Raw genomic sequence first — 13,285 nt, 5'->3', positions numbered from 1 at the left:
GCAGTTTTGCTGCGGATGAAACGCTGCAGATCGAGGGGGAAGAGTGTGGGCGGAGTGTGGGCAGAGCTATGTGCGCGTATGTGTGTGTGCCGGTGTCTGGGTGAATCTGTGTCTGTGAGCGGGTGTGCGCGGGTCTGTGTGTGTCTGTGTGTTTGTGTGTCCCTGTGTGTGTGTCTGTGTAGGCAGCCATTGTCTGATGAGATTACTGCTCCCATCCAGCAATGAATTCTCACAGTGACAGCATTGCCGATAATGGGAAAGTAGTCCCATCAGACAAAGGCTGTGTTCAGTAGTAAAAAAAACCTCTAACTTACAACATATGACATACAGTACATACAAATAACATACAACACATAACATAGAGTACATAGTTACCAATCACCTAGTCCCCGAAGCCCTCGATTCTCCTGTAATAAAAATAATATAATAAACCAACCTATACTTATTTTTCCGCAGTAGTCCAGGTAATAATGAGTGTCCCATGACAATCTCCAATGTAGAACACTGACAACGGCCGATATCAGCGCTCTACAGGGGCCCCGCGATGAACTGAAAGCGGGAGTAATCCTTCGTGATTTATATCCCTTCACTGCTGCTAGGAGAGAGGTCTCTTACGTTCATTCTCTCGCCGGCAATGCTGTGTGAAAAAATTCCCACGTAACATTGCCGTAAAGCGAGATAATGAACTAAAGTAACCTCTTCATTGATGCACTGCAGGGGCCATTATCTCCTGTCAGTGCATCAGAGGAGGCCAATCGAGCAGTGACATCACCTGATGTCACTGTTCTATAGGGGAGATCGTCGTGGGAGACTCGTTATTAATTGGACTGCGTTGGACAGGGAATATACAGTTGGTTTATTATTTTTTATTTTTTGCAGGTGATTGATAGTGGTTTTAAGTATGAGGAAATTAAGAATATTAAAATACTTTTTTTCTGGCTGTGTCTTTTTTAACTCTTTCACTACTATGGGATTAGTAATGGATAGTTATCTTATTGACGCCTCTCCACTACTAACTGGGCTTAATATCACCTTAAAGGTGACATTAGCCCCTTATTACCCCATATGCCACCCCTACAGGACAGTGGGAGGAGAGATGCTAAGTGCCGGAATTGGCGCATATTACAGATGCGCCATTTCTGGGGCGGTTGGGGATTGGCAAACCTGCAACGTGTGCATATACCCTTACAGGGCCAATATTAACTGAAAATGTATTGGTACACAAAACAAATGTTTTGATCAATCTAGTACAAACTACAAGACTCCATGAACCCATACTACCTTACATTACCAATTCAGGCTCATTGATGAGTAGTGACAGAATGAAGCATTCTAACATCATACCTTCATGGGAGTAACTGAGGGGCAGCATATATGGGACTCTGCACTGGACACAGTTAGCAGGGATTTTTAGAAGGTAGGTTTTTTAGACAATGATATGAATTGACATATGTAAACATGTAATCCCTTAAAATAATCATTTTATTTCAGATTACTTAAAAAACACCAAACCCAGTATAGCAAATACTCAGAAAAAATGCATGAAAAAGACTATATATATATATATATATATATATATATATATATATATATATATATATATATATATATATATATATATATATATATATATATATATATATATATATATATATATATATATATATACAGTGGGGCAAAAAAGTATTTAGTCAGTCAGCAATAGTGCAAGTTCCACTACTTAAAAAGATGAGAGGCGTCTGTAATTTACATCATAGGTAGACCTCAACTATGGGAGACAAACTGAGAAAAAAAAATCCAGAAAATCACATTGTCTGTTTTTTTAACAATTTATTTGCATATTATGTTGGAAAATAAGTATTTGGTCAGAAACAAAATTTCATCTCAATACTTTGTAATATATCCTTTGTTGGCAATGACAGAGGTCAAACGTTTTCTGTAAGTCTTCACAAGGTTGCCACACACTGTTGTTGGTATGTTGGCCCATTCCTCCATGCAGATCTCCTCTAGAGCAGTGATGTTTTTGGCTTTTCGCTTGGCAACACGGACTTTCAACTCTTTCCAAAGGTTTTCTATAGGGTTGAGATCTGGAGACTGGCTAGGCCACTCCAGGACCTTGAAATGCTTCTTACGAAGCCACTCCTTCGTTGCCCTGGCGGTGTGCTTTGGATCATTGTCATGTTGAAAGACCCAGCCACGTTTCATCTTCAATGCCCTTGCTGATGGAAGGAGGTTTGCACTCAAAATCTCACGATACATGGCCCCATTCATTCTTTCATGTACCCGGATCAGTCGTCCTGGCCCCTTTGCAGAGAAACAGCCCCAAAGCATGATGTTTCCACCACCATGCTTTACAGTAGGTATGGTGTTTGATGGATGCAACTCAGTATTCTTTTTCCTCCAAACACGACAAGTTGTGTTTCTACCAAACAGTTCCAGTTTGGTTTCATCAGACCATAGGACATTCTCCCAAAACTCCTCTGGATCATCCAAATGCTCTCTAGCAAACTTCAGACGGGCGCGGACATGTACTGGCTTAAGCAGTGGGACACGTCTGGCACTGCAGGATCTGAGTCCATGGTGGCGTAGTGTGTTACTTATGGTAGGCCTTGTTACATTGGTCCCAGCTCTCTGCAGTTCATTCACTAGGTCCCCCCGCGTGGTTCTGGGATTTTTGCTCACCGTTCTTGTGATCATTCTGACCCCACGGGGTGGGATTTTGCGTGGAGCCCCAGATCGAGGGAGATTATCAGTGGTCTTGTATGTCTTCCATTTTCTAATTATTGCTCCCACTGTTGATTTCTTCACTCCAAGCTGGTTGGCTATTGCAGATTCAGTCTTCCCAGCCTGGTGCAGGGCTACAATTTTGTTTCTGGTGTCCTTTGACAGCTCTTTGGTCTTCACCATAGTGGAGTTTGGAGTCAGACTGTTTGAGGGTGTGCACAGGTGTCTTTTTAAACTGATAACAAGTTTAAACAGGTGCCATTACTACAGGTAATGAGTGGAGGAAAGAGGAGACTCTTAAAGAAGAAGTTACAGGTCTGTGAGAGCCAGAAATCTTGATTGTTTGTTTCTGACCAAATACTTATTTTCCACCATAATATGCAAATAAATTGTTAAAAAAACAGACAATGTGATTTTCTGGAATTTTTTTCTCAGTTTGTCTCCCATAGTTGAGGTCTACCTATGATGTAAATTACAGACGCCTCTCATCTTTTTAAGTGGTGGAACTTGCACTATTGCTGACTGACTAAATACTTTTTTGCCCCACTGTATATATATGTATATATATGTGTATATATATATATATATTCAGACCATGGATAATTCCATATATCTAAATAACTTATTTTTAAGAATATATTGACAGCCTAAAAAGTCCCTTCTTAGAGGTGAGTGAACTTTTCAAGGTTTGGTTCTGTTAGGATTCGCTAAACGGACCTCCGTTCACCGACTGGTTCGTCGAACGTACCATAACCCCAATAGATTCAATAGGAGGCAAAACCAAATGCATAGACAACACATTAAGTGGTAGCAAAATGCTTCCCAAACAACTGAATTTAGGGGCAGACATCATGAAAAATGGCATCAATTGACCCATAGTAAAAAATTCCAACTGGCACAACAGCATTCAGTCATGGTCAATGCATGAGGATTCAGGCTCTGGCTCAGCATAAACAGCTTGGAATTAAAATTTTAGTGAGGACCTGGTGGTTAAGGGAGTGGTGTAAGCGTTCTTTGCTGGGAGACCTCACACCTCATGCAACACCTCCAATTTTTTTTTGTTTATACCAGCTACACTAATTGGTAGAAAAATGTAAGGAAAGTAACACAGACCTACTTACACTGGCAACCCACCAGATGGAGAGCGAACTTGGAGTCTCCATATTTCAGAAAAATAATTGTCACAAAGCACAAAAGTGGCATCAATTTATACAGAATAGAAACAATATAATAGGCCTCTGACACCATTTCTACTACAGGCAATCCACTAGATGGAGACCCAACTTGGAGTCTCTACATTTAAAAAAATTGTTTGTAACATCAGCAGCAGTAGCAGCAGCAGGCACAGAAGACACCACAAAGATGGCACAGACCTCAATAATGCGAGATCAATACATGACACTAAAAACTACACCATCAAGTAGTCTGACTAATCTGCAACTGGGATGCAAAAATTCATCAGAGATCCATGATTTGCTCATTTTAATGAAAGTTAGGCGGTCTACACTATGAGGGGACGGCCGGTTGTGCTTATCCATCATGACACCATCAGCAGTGCTGAAGACACATTCTGAGAGAACGCTGGCTAAAGGGCATGACAAAACCTCCAATGTGTGACAGGCAAGCACAGGCCACTCTTCCATTTTTGAAGACCAAAATGTAAAAGAGTTCAAACTACCCCTGATGGCATTGATATTGAGCACCAGATACTCCTGCACCATCCTCTCCAGTCGATTACAACGTCTGAGACTTATACTCTGTTCTGCTGGTGCACAGGCTGGTCTAAAAAATACGTTAAATAACTTACAGAAATTGCTTATGCCACTTACTCTGCTGCTGCTGCTAATGTTTTGGCAATGGTGCCTTGATGTTCCCGGAGTTGGACGTCTACAACTAGGTTGCACACTGTGTGCTTCACTGCTGTCTTGGGGAATACCACTTTTAAGATTGTTTACAAGCGCATTTTGATACTTCAGCATGCGTGCAACCCTTTCCAGGGGGATAAACATCTAACTAAATTTACTCCTGTAGTGTGGATCTAACAGAGTGGCAACCCAGTAGTCAGCACTATTTCTTACCCTAAGAATATGGGCATTGTGTTGAACATAGTGCAGCAAACAGGTGCTCATGTGTCTGGTGTTTACATGAGGTCCAAAGCCATGCAGTATTGGCAACATTCAAGGTTTGCCTTCTCCGTCCCTTCACGTCTACCACAGACAACAAAAAGTGTAGCATTATCCTCTTCATCACCTGACTGTTGTGAATCCATCACCTCATCCTCCTCAATTTGTTTCTCGGCTCCTGGATTTTCACTAACACTTTGCCTGGTACCATGAGACCCCCTTGATCAATGTAAGCCACCCTCCCATGGCACCCACCAGTGCAATGACATTCCGGATATTTGAGATATTGTTTTTCCTTTCCACATCCTCCTTTGCTTCCAACTCTGCCTCTGGGACCATCACCTCCTCAAGCAGACTATTCAAAGTGTGCTCCAACATTTAGATGACCGGAATAGTGATGCTGAACATGACATCGTCGGCGCTAACCACTTTAGTAGCCATGTCAAAATTGTGCAGAAGGGTGCAGAGGTCCTTTACCTGTGCCCTCTCTGCAAGCATGATTTGCACCACGTCCGGACTGTGTTGGCCCAGGCTTTGCAAAAGAACAAACTAGAACAGGGCTCATTAAAGCTGCCACAGCCACTGCAACATGTGCTGAATGTAATTCCACCGTATTGGAACATTGCTAATCAAATGTTTAACTGGTAAGGCGAAAGACCTACAGTAGGTAGCAATGCAAGTTGATGACATGCGTGGTGCGATAGTCGGAAGTGAGCACATAGCTATGGTGCTTTCTGCAGCAGCATATCCAGGCCGCGATAGTGATAGATAAATCACCGTACCACCAGTTGAGAATGTAAGCCATCCAAGGCAAATGTGTAAGTTGGCAATGGCATAGGGCCGTCACCAGGTTTGCATGGTTTACATACACGGCTTTCCCTGACTCCAGGTTTAATGGAGACTGCTATTGCTCTGACTAGGCTAGGATTCCTGTCCTCAATTCTTGAGCTGTATGACTGTCATCTTCAAGGCATATTAATTTAAATATTGCCTGATTGCAGTGAGCCATGGCTGCACAGTATGGAGGTTCTTTTTGCACTGTTGGAATGCGTGTCTAATTAAGAAAGGTTGAAGGCACAGGTAGAGGACCTAGAGGAAGAGGAGGAGTCACAAGCAATGGAGGAACTGTTAGACGCAAAGGGTTGTCCTACAAGCCTTGAGAATTCAAGACGTGTGGAGCATCCCCTTGACTGCCTGCCCAAACAGCCACCAGAGTCACCCAGTGCCCAGTCAGCAAGATGTACGCCCTCGCCATTGTTGGCTTGTCCAGGTGTCAGTTTTGAAATGCACCATGGCAGATGTAGAGTTTTTCAGGAAATGAGTGATGTTGTTGGCAACATGCTGGTGCAGTGCAGGCACAGCTTTCTTTGAGAAGTAATAGCACCTGGGCAATTGGTACTAATGGCCTGCGACGGCCATCAACTTTTGAAAACCATCTGTGTCCACCATGCAGAAAAGCAGCATTTCTGTGGCTAACAGATTGGAGATGATGGAGTTAAAGCTCTCAGCTTTTCCATGTGTAGGAGGAAACATTCTTTTATATGACCACAACTGCGGGACCGAGAGATGGCTGCTGTGCTCAGAGAGGGTGGAGTACGGAGAACAGGACAAGCTGCTGGACTGTGAGTGGGGTGCAGATGGAGATGTTATGGTGAATTGAGAAAGATGTGTTGTGCTAGGTGACACAAAAGCAGCAGTCATGCCTACTTCCATAATAGCTGACTGGTTCTCACTCACCTCGAATGTAACATTTGTAGTTTCTGCAGCCAGAGACCCGTGTGTGAATACTTGGAATAGTGGTGGAGGAGGAAGAAGCAGCAGAAGTGGCTGATAGGACAGCCAGTAGTTGACAAGGCCCGCTAGTCCACATTTTAGAGCACTGAGATTCCCATACTAAGGCATGTTGATTGCTCATGTGTCGGTTCGTGCATGCAGTTGTCAAACAATTGCAAATTTTGCCGTTACTGAGCTTTTTTTGCAAATTTGACAAATAACATGTGTTAGGTAATCCTTTTTGGTCTCAAGAAACACCCAGGCTTGGAAACCTTTGCCGCCTTTGTGAACTGCACACTTGCGACTAGTGCTGGCTACAGCCAGAGTTGGGACTGAGGATGCAGTGCTTTTCATCATTGCATCACTTCATGTCTGTGTGGGAAGCTCAATGTAACCTCATCTTCCGTCTCCATTTCCTCTGCTGAGCAAATCAGCTGCATTCCTGTGTCACACAAAGTAGGATTTACAATCCCATCGTCATCTCTGTTCTTACATTCTTCACCCTGAGAGTCATCCTCATCCTTGTCCTCCCCTGACACCACAGAACAGTCTCATCAGAATCACCTCCACACTAGTTGCTTAACGTCTGGTGACGAGGGTCTGGATTCTGCTCAGACCCTACTTTAAATCACCAAAAAAGAACACCTTCACATACGGCCAATAAAATCCACATAGTCTTTATTAAACATGTTTAAAAATAATAATATAAGTACAACAGGTATATAACCACAGGCTTAGGTAACAACAGGTGGGTAACCCTGGCAGTGACTGCAAACAAAGCATATATGTAAATATGCAACAGTACTATGTCTGACAACTGTGTGACCATGTACAATCAAGCACAAAAATAGAGATAGTATAGAGATACAAGTGTATAAAGAAACCAATGATATAGTACAGTTACCAAGGAGCACTCCTGGGGACCCAATACACCCGACGCGCGTTTCGCACGGAAATGCTTCATCCAGGGGGTGGTTGGGTACTGGCCAGCTATGGTAATATATCCCCCAGGGACCAATAGAACAAGCACACTGATCAAATTAATAATGGATACCTGTTGTGCAGGGACAACACATGTGCACATGGAACGCCGATATACCGGAACTGGATCCGCCACCGAGATGAAGTACGCAGGCACATAATATCTGTGCCACAGAACAGGTATGTGGCCACCATCTCGCATGGAGTAAAAGGCCGCTGATGTCATATCCGGTGCGCACCCTCTAGTCATTAGGCGGATCCAGTTCCGATATATCGGCATTCCATGTGCACATGTGTTGTCTCTGCACAACAGGTATCCATTATTAATTTGATCAGTGCGCTTGTTCTATTGGTCCTTTGGGGATATATTACCATAGCTGGCCAGTACCCAACCACCCCTGGATGAAGCATTTCCGTGTGAAACGCGCGTCGGGTGTGGTGGGTCCCCAGGAGTGCTCCTTGGTAGCTGTACTATATCATTGGTTTCTTTATACACTTGTATCTCTATACTATCTCTATTTTTGTGCTTGATTGTACATGGTCACACAGTTGTCAGACATAGTACTGTTGCGTATTTACATACAGTTAGGGCCAGAAATATTTGGACAGTGACACAATTTTCGCGAGTTGGGCTCTGCATGCCACCACATTGGATTTGAAATGAAACCTCTACAACAGAATTCAAGTGCAGATTGTAACGTTTAATTTGAAGGGTTGAACAAAAATATCTGATAGAAAATGTAGGAATTGTACACATTTCTTTACAAACACTCCACATTTTAGGAGGTCAAAAGTAATTGGACAAATAAACATAACCCAAACAAAATATTTTTATTTTCAATATTTTGTTGCAAATCCTTTGGAGGCAATCACTGCCTTAAGTCTGGAACCCATGGACATCACCAAACGCTGGGTTTCCTCCTTCTTAATGCTTTGCCAGGCCTTTACAGCCGCAGCCTTCAGGTCTTGCTTGTTTGTGGGTCTTTCCGTCTTAAGTCTGGATTTGAGCAAGTGAAATGCATGCTCAATTGGGTTTAGATCTGGAGATTGACTTGGCCATTGCAGAATGTTCCACTTTTTGGCACTCATGAGCTCCTGGGTAGCTTTGGCTCTATGCTTGGGGTCATTGTCCATCTGTACTATGAAGCGCCGTCCAATCAACTTTGCAGCATTTGGCTGAATCTGGGCTGAAAGTATATCCCGGTACACTTCAGAATTCATCCAGCTACTCTTGTCTGCTCTTATGTCATCAATAAACACAAGTGACCCAGTGCCATTGAAAGCCATGCATGCCCATGCCATCACGTTGCCTCCACCATGTTTTACAGAGGATGTGGTGTGCCTTGGATCATGTGCCGTTCCCTTTCTTCTCCAAACTTTTTTCTTCCCATCATTCTGGTACAGGTTGATCTTTGTCTCATCTGTCCATAGAATACTTTTCCAGAACTGAGCTGGCTTCTTGAGGTGTTTTTCTGCAAATTTAACTCTGGCCTGTCTATTTTTGTTATTGATGAATGGTTTGCATCTAGATGTGAACCCTTTGTATTTACTGTCATGGAGTTTTCTCTTTACTGTTGACTTAGAGACAGATACACCTACTTCACTGAGAGTGTTCTGGACTTCAGTTGATGTTGTGAATGGGTTCTTCTTCACCAAATTAAGTATGCGGCGATCATCCACCACTGTTGTCATCCGTGGACGCCCAGGCCTTTTTGAGTTCCCAAGCTCACCAGTCAATTCCTTTTTTCTCAGAATGTACCCAACTGTTGATTTTGCTACTCCAAGCATGTCTGCTATCTCTCTGATGGATTTTTTCTTTTTTTTCAGCCTCAGGATGTTCTGCTTCACCTCAATTGAGAGTTCCTTTGACCGCATGTTGTCTGCTCACAGCAACAGCTTCCAAATGCAAAACCACACACCTGGAATCCACCCCTGACCTTTTAACTACTTCATTGATTACAGGTTAACGAGGGAGACGCCTTCAGAGTTAATTGCAGCCCTTAGAGTCCATTGTCCAATTACTTTTGGTCCCTTGAAAAAGAGGACGCTATGCATTACAGAGCTATGATTCCTAAACCCTTTCTCCGATTTGGATGTGGAAACTATCATATTGCAGCTGGGAGTGTGCACTTTCAGCCCATATTATATATATAATTGTATTTCTGAACATGTTTTTGTAAACAGCTAAAATAACAAAACTTGTGTCACTGTCCAAATATTTCTGGCCCTAACTGTATATGCTTTGTTTGGAGTCACTGCCAGGGTTACGCACCTGTTGTTACCTGTGCCTGTGGTTATATACCTGTTGTACTTATATTATTGTTGTTAAACATGTTTAATAAAGACTATGTGGATTTTATTGGCCGTATGTGAAGGTGTTCTTTTTTGGTGATTTATCTGGCATTTGCTTCATGGCCTTTTATATGGGATATACTTAGGTGTGTTTGTCAGACCCTACTTTGTCCAATCCAGGATCCAACATGAAAAAATTTTGAGCATCGATGCAGATGCTTTTCTTCTCTAGATTCTTTGATTCTTTAGAGCAGACCGCAGATGCACATGGAATACAATGTGTGAACAGCTCTTCAGAATGGCCCATCTGAGCTTTCCCAAAGTCAGTTCAGCATTTGTAAATTTTTGACGCCGGGTAAACAAGGGTGATTGGGGTGCCACCTCTGTTGAATGTACTGTGTGTGACGTTAAGGTGGAGGAAGAGGAGGAAAGGCCACTTGATGCAGCGCTTGCTATCCACTGGGGCACAAACTCTTTCTGATCCTCATCTACAAGGTGTACCCCTGAGCAGCTGCCAAAGAAAGGGAGTCGAGTAGGCCATGCAGTAACAGATGTCAGTGTGCTTTGGATAGAATGAGAAAGTGTTTGTTCAGTTGAGCTTTAAATCACATTAACACCTAACCTATGCATACCTGGAACACCAATCCTATTCCCTCTTTCACTATGACCTTGCTTTTTCCCCACTCATGTTGTAAGTAGCCTTCCCCTCTTGTATCCTGCTGTTTCACAACCTTAGGCCCAGAGCTATCAGTCAACTGTCACTAAATGAACAATCACTATTTATTTTCTTAGATAGTGTACCTGAACAACACTTGTGGCTAACAATTTTTAAGTGGAAATCTGGCCTTCTGATTTGCCACTGAATCACAGTTTTAGCACAAATGATTTGGAGTAGCTAATTGATCCTCGTGGCTGCAACACTATACTAGGTATATCTTTCCCGTATATTAGGCCAGACAATTTTTAAGTGGAAATATGGCCTCTTGATTTGCCAGTGAAACAGAGTTTTAGCACAAACGGTTTGAAGTAGCTAATTGTGCCTAGCGGTTGAACCAAAAAATAAGCCTAACAATTTTTAAGTGGAAATCTGGCCTTCTGATTTGCCAGTGAAACACGGATTTAGCACAAGTGATTTGGAGTAGCTAATTGGGCCTCGTGGCTTTAACATTATAAATGACCTAATAATTTTTAAGTCGAAATCTGGCCATTTGATTTCCTACTGAAACAGAGTTTTAGCACAAACGATTTGGAGTAGCAAATGGGGCTTCCTGATACTGCCACACAGTATTTCTACTTTGATGGCGAAAGATCGATTTCACATAGGACAGGATCCTAACTTCTTCACTGACAAGATCACTTTTAGCAGCACTAGCTCGAGCGCAGATGTGATCTCTCTGCACTGTGACGCTAAGAAAATGGCGCCTGCAAAACAAGATGTCCGCTTTTTATATATGACTTTGGCAACCAGTTGCAGAAAACCTTGTGTCATGACATTCTGGATGGTTTCTGCGCCCTGATTGGTTGCCAAAATAAACATACATAAAGTTAAGTTAAAAAAAAAATGTGCGCCGCTCCTGAAATCTTTTCAGATGCTCCCTTAACCCCTCCACACCCCCTACCCTCATCAAACATGTTCCCCGATCACCCCAGCTCATCATGCAGCACTATTATCCTAGCTAAAGTGATACAAAAGCATTAGTGAAAATGTGATAATTTAATGAACTGTGACCGACTTTTGCTGACTTTGAGTAAAAATGCTTGTGAAAGCAAACATGAATCCAAATTTGCTATGTTCATGCCAAATTTAAGGTTGGCGAACGTTTTTCGGACCTGTTGGCTTATCGTTATCTTTTCCTAATTTTCTATACTGACTCTGCCTAACCACAGAGGATGACACCCTAAAAGGTAAAAGAAGTGGTGCTTCCACTCGTCCACTGATTTCCCTGGCTGTCCTTGTTATAAGTAGTCAGGAAAACAGGTGAAAAGTAAGAGTTTAAGACACAATTTGCAAATGTGATGGACTTTGTTTAAGGTGAGTTCATGGTAAGGCAGGATAACCTGACAGAAAATAGGTGTGCAAATCATCAAGATCCTTTCTCAACATGACCAATTTGGATTCAAATCTAATTCAGTTAATAACTGATCTGCTACACTTCTCTCTGAGTCATAACTTCTTTGTTTTCAAGGACAGATTTTTTCCTGCAGGTCCAGGCAAAAGCTTTGGGGGTGACGTGTGCCCTCATTTGCTAATTTGCTCCTGGGGCTGTGGGAGAGAGAGGTGGTTCAAAATCTAGAGAAAATTGGTGCTGTGATCTCATCATCTAGATGTATAGATGACATTCCTTTTATCTGGCAAGACTGATATTACCTTAAAACAACACCCAAATTAACATTCATCTGACGTGGAAGTCCGTAAGGAACGGGTTGAATTTCTTGTCGTACGCATTAAATCTAACCCTGATGGATGTATTTCAACTAACGTTTTCCGTAAGTCTTCAGCTACAAACACACTCCTTCACGCAACCTCGTTACATCATCCCCAGACAATAAAAGCAATACCCACTGCTAGGTCTCGAGTTCCCGCTTCTGCACAAGGGGAATCTCGAGCCATCTCCGCTGCGGTCTCCCATTCTTGTCCAGCCGCAGTGGAGTCTGCTCAGCAGGGACGTCGGTCCCAGCCTCTTGCTCAGTCTCACTCTGTACAGAGAGTTACTGCTGCTTCTTCAGCTTCTGCCATTAAAGCCAGTGCTGGTCAGCAGCGAGCGGACTTCTCTGGGACTAAGTCCTTGTCTGCACACACTGAGCATGCCCAGGGCAAGATCTCCCGTTGGAGATCGAGGGTCATGTGCTCAGGCCCTGCAGCACATTCCATTGGTCCTCTTGGCAGGTCTTGGAAGGGCAAAGTTTCTGTGGCCACTTCCTGTGCTGCAACTATATAAACTGCACATGACCGCACGGCCATGCGCTAGTGTACATTTGCTTACGTGTGTTTGTTGTGAGTGCAAGTCGTCCTTGGATCCCCCTTCCCTATTGAATGTCTGTTCGCGGAAGGTGTATGGTTGCTATCTAGCGCCCGACTTATCCTACAGCACTAATCACACATTACAGCGTCCAGTTGCTGTGACCGCCAGTACGGCGCCGTGCACTTCTTCTGTGCTTTCCTTACCCAAGCCTGGGTGGTTAGTGGCGTTCGTCAGTGCGGCACCGCATGCACTCTTGTGCCCTGGGTGAAGTTTAACCCACGTGTGTATACTTATGAGTACCGCCATATAGTCCGTCATTACTTGGCAGCAGGTTCCATTACACTAGCGCCAGGGTCTGGCTAGTAATGACGGACAAACAGCAATCCTTGCGGTATATCCAGCAGCTGGAGGGTAGGTTGGCGGCTCTTG

This window comes from Ranitomeya imitator, chromosome 6 (genome assembly GCF_032444005.1).
Source record: "Ranitomeya imitator isolate aRanImi1 chromosome 6, aRanImi1.pri, whole genome shotgun sequence".
NCBI lineage: Eukaryota > Metazoa > Chordata > Amphibia > Anura > Dendrobatidae > Ranitomeya > Ranitomeya imitator.
This window is presented reverse-complemented; position numbering follows the sequence as displayed.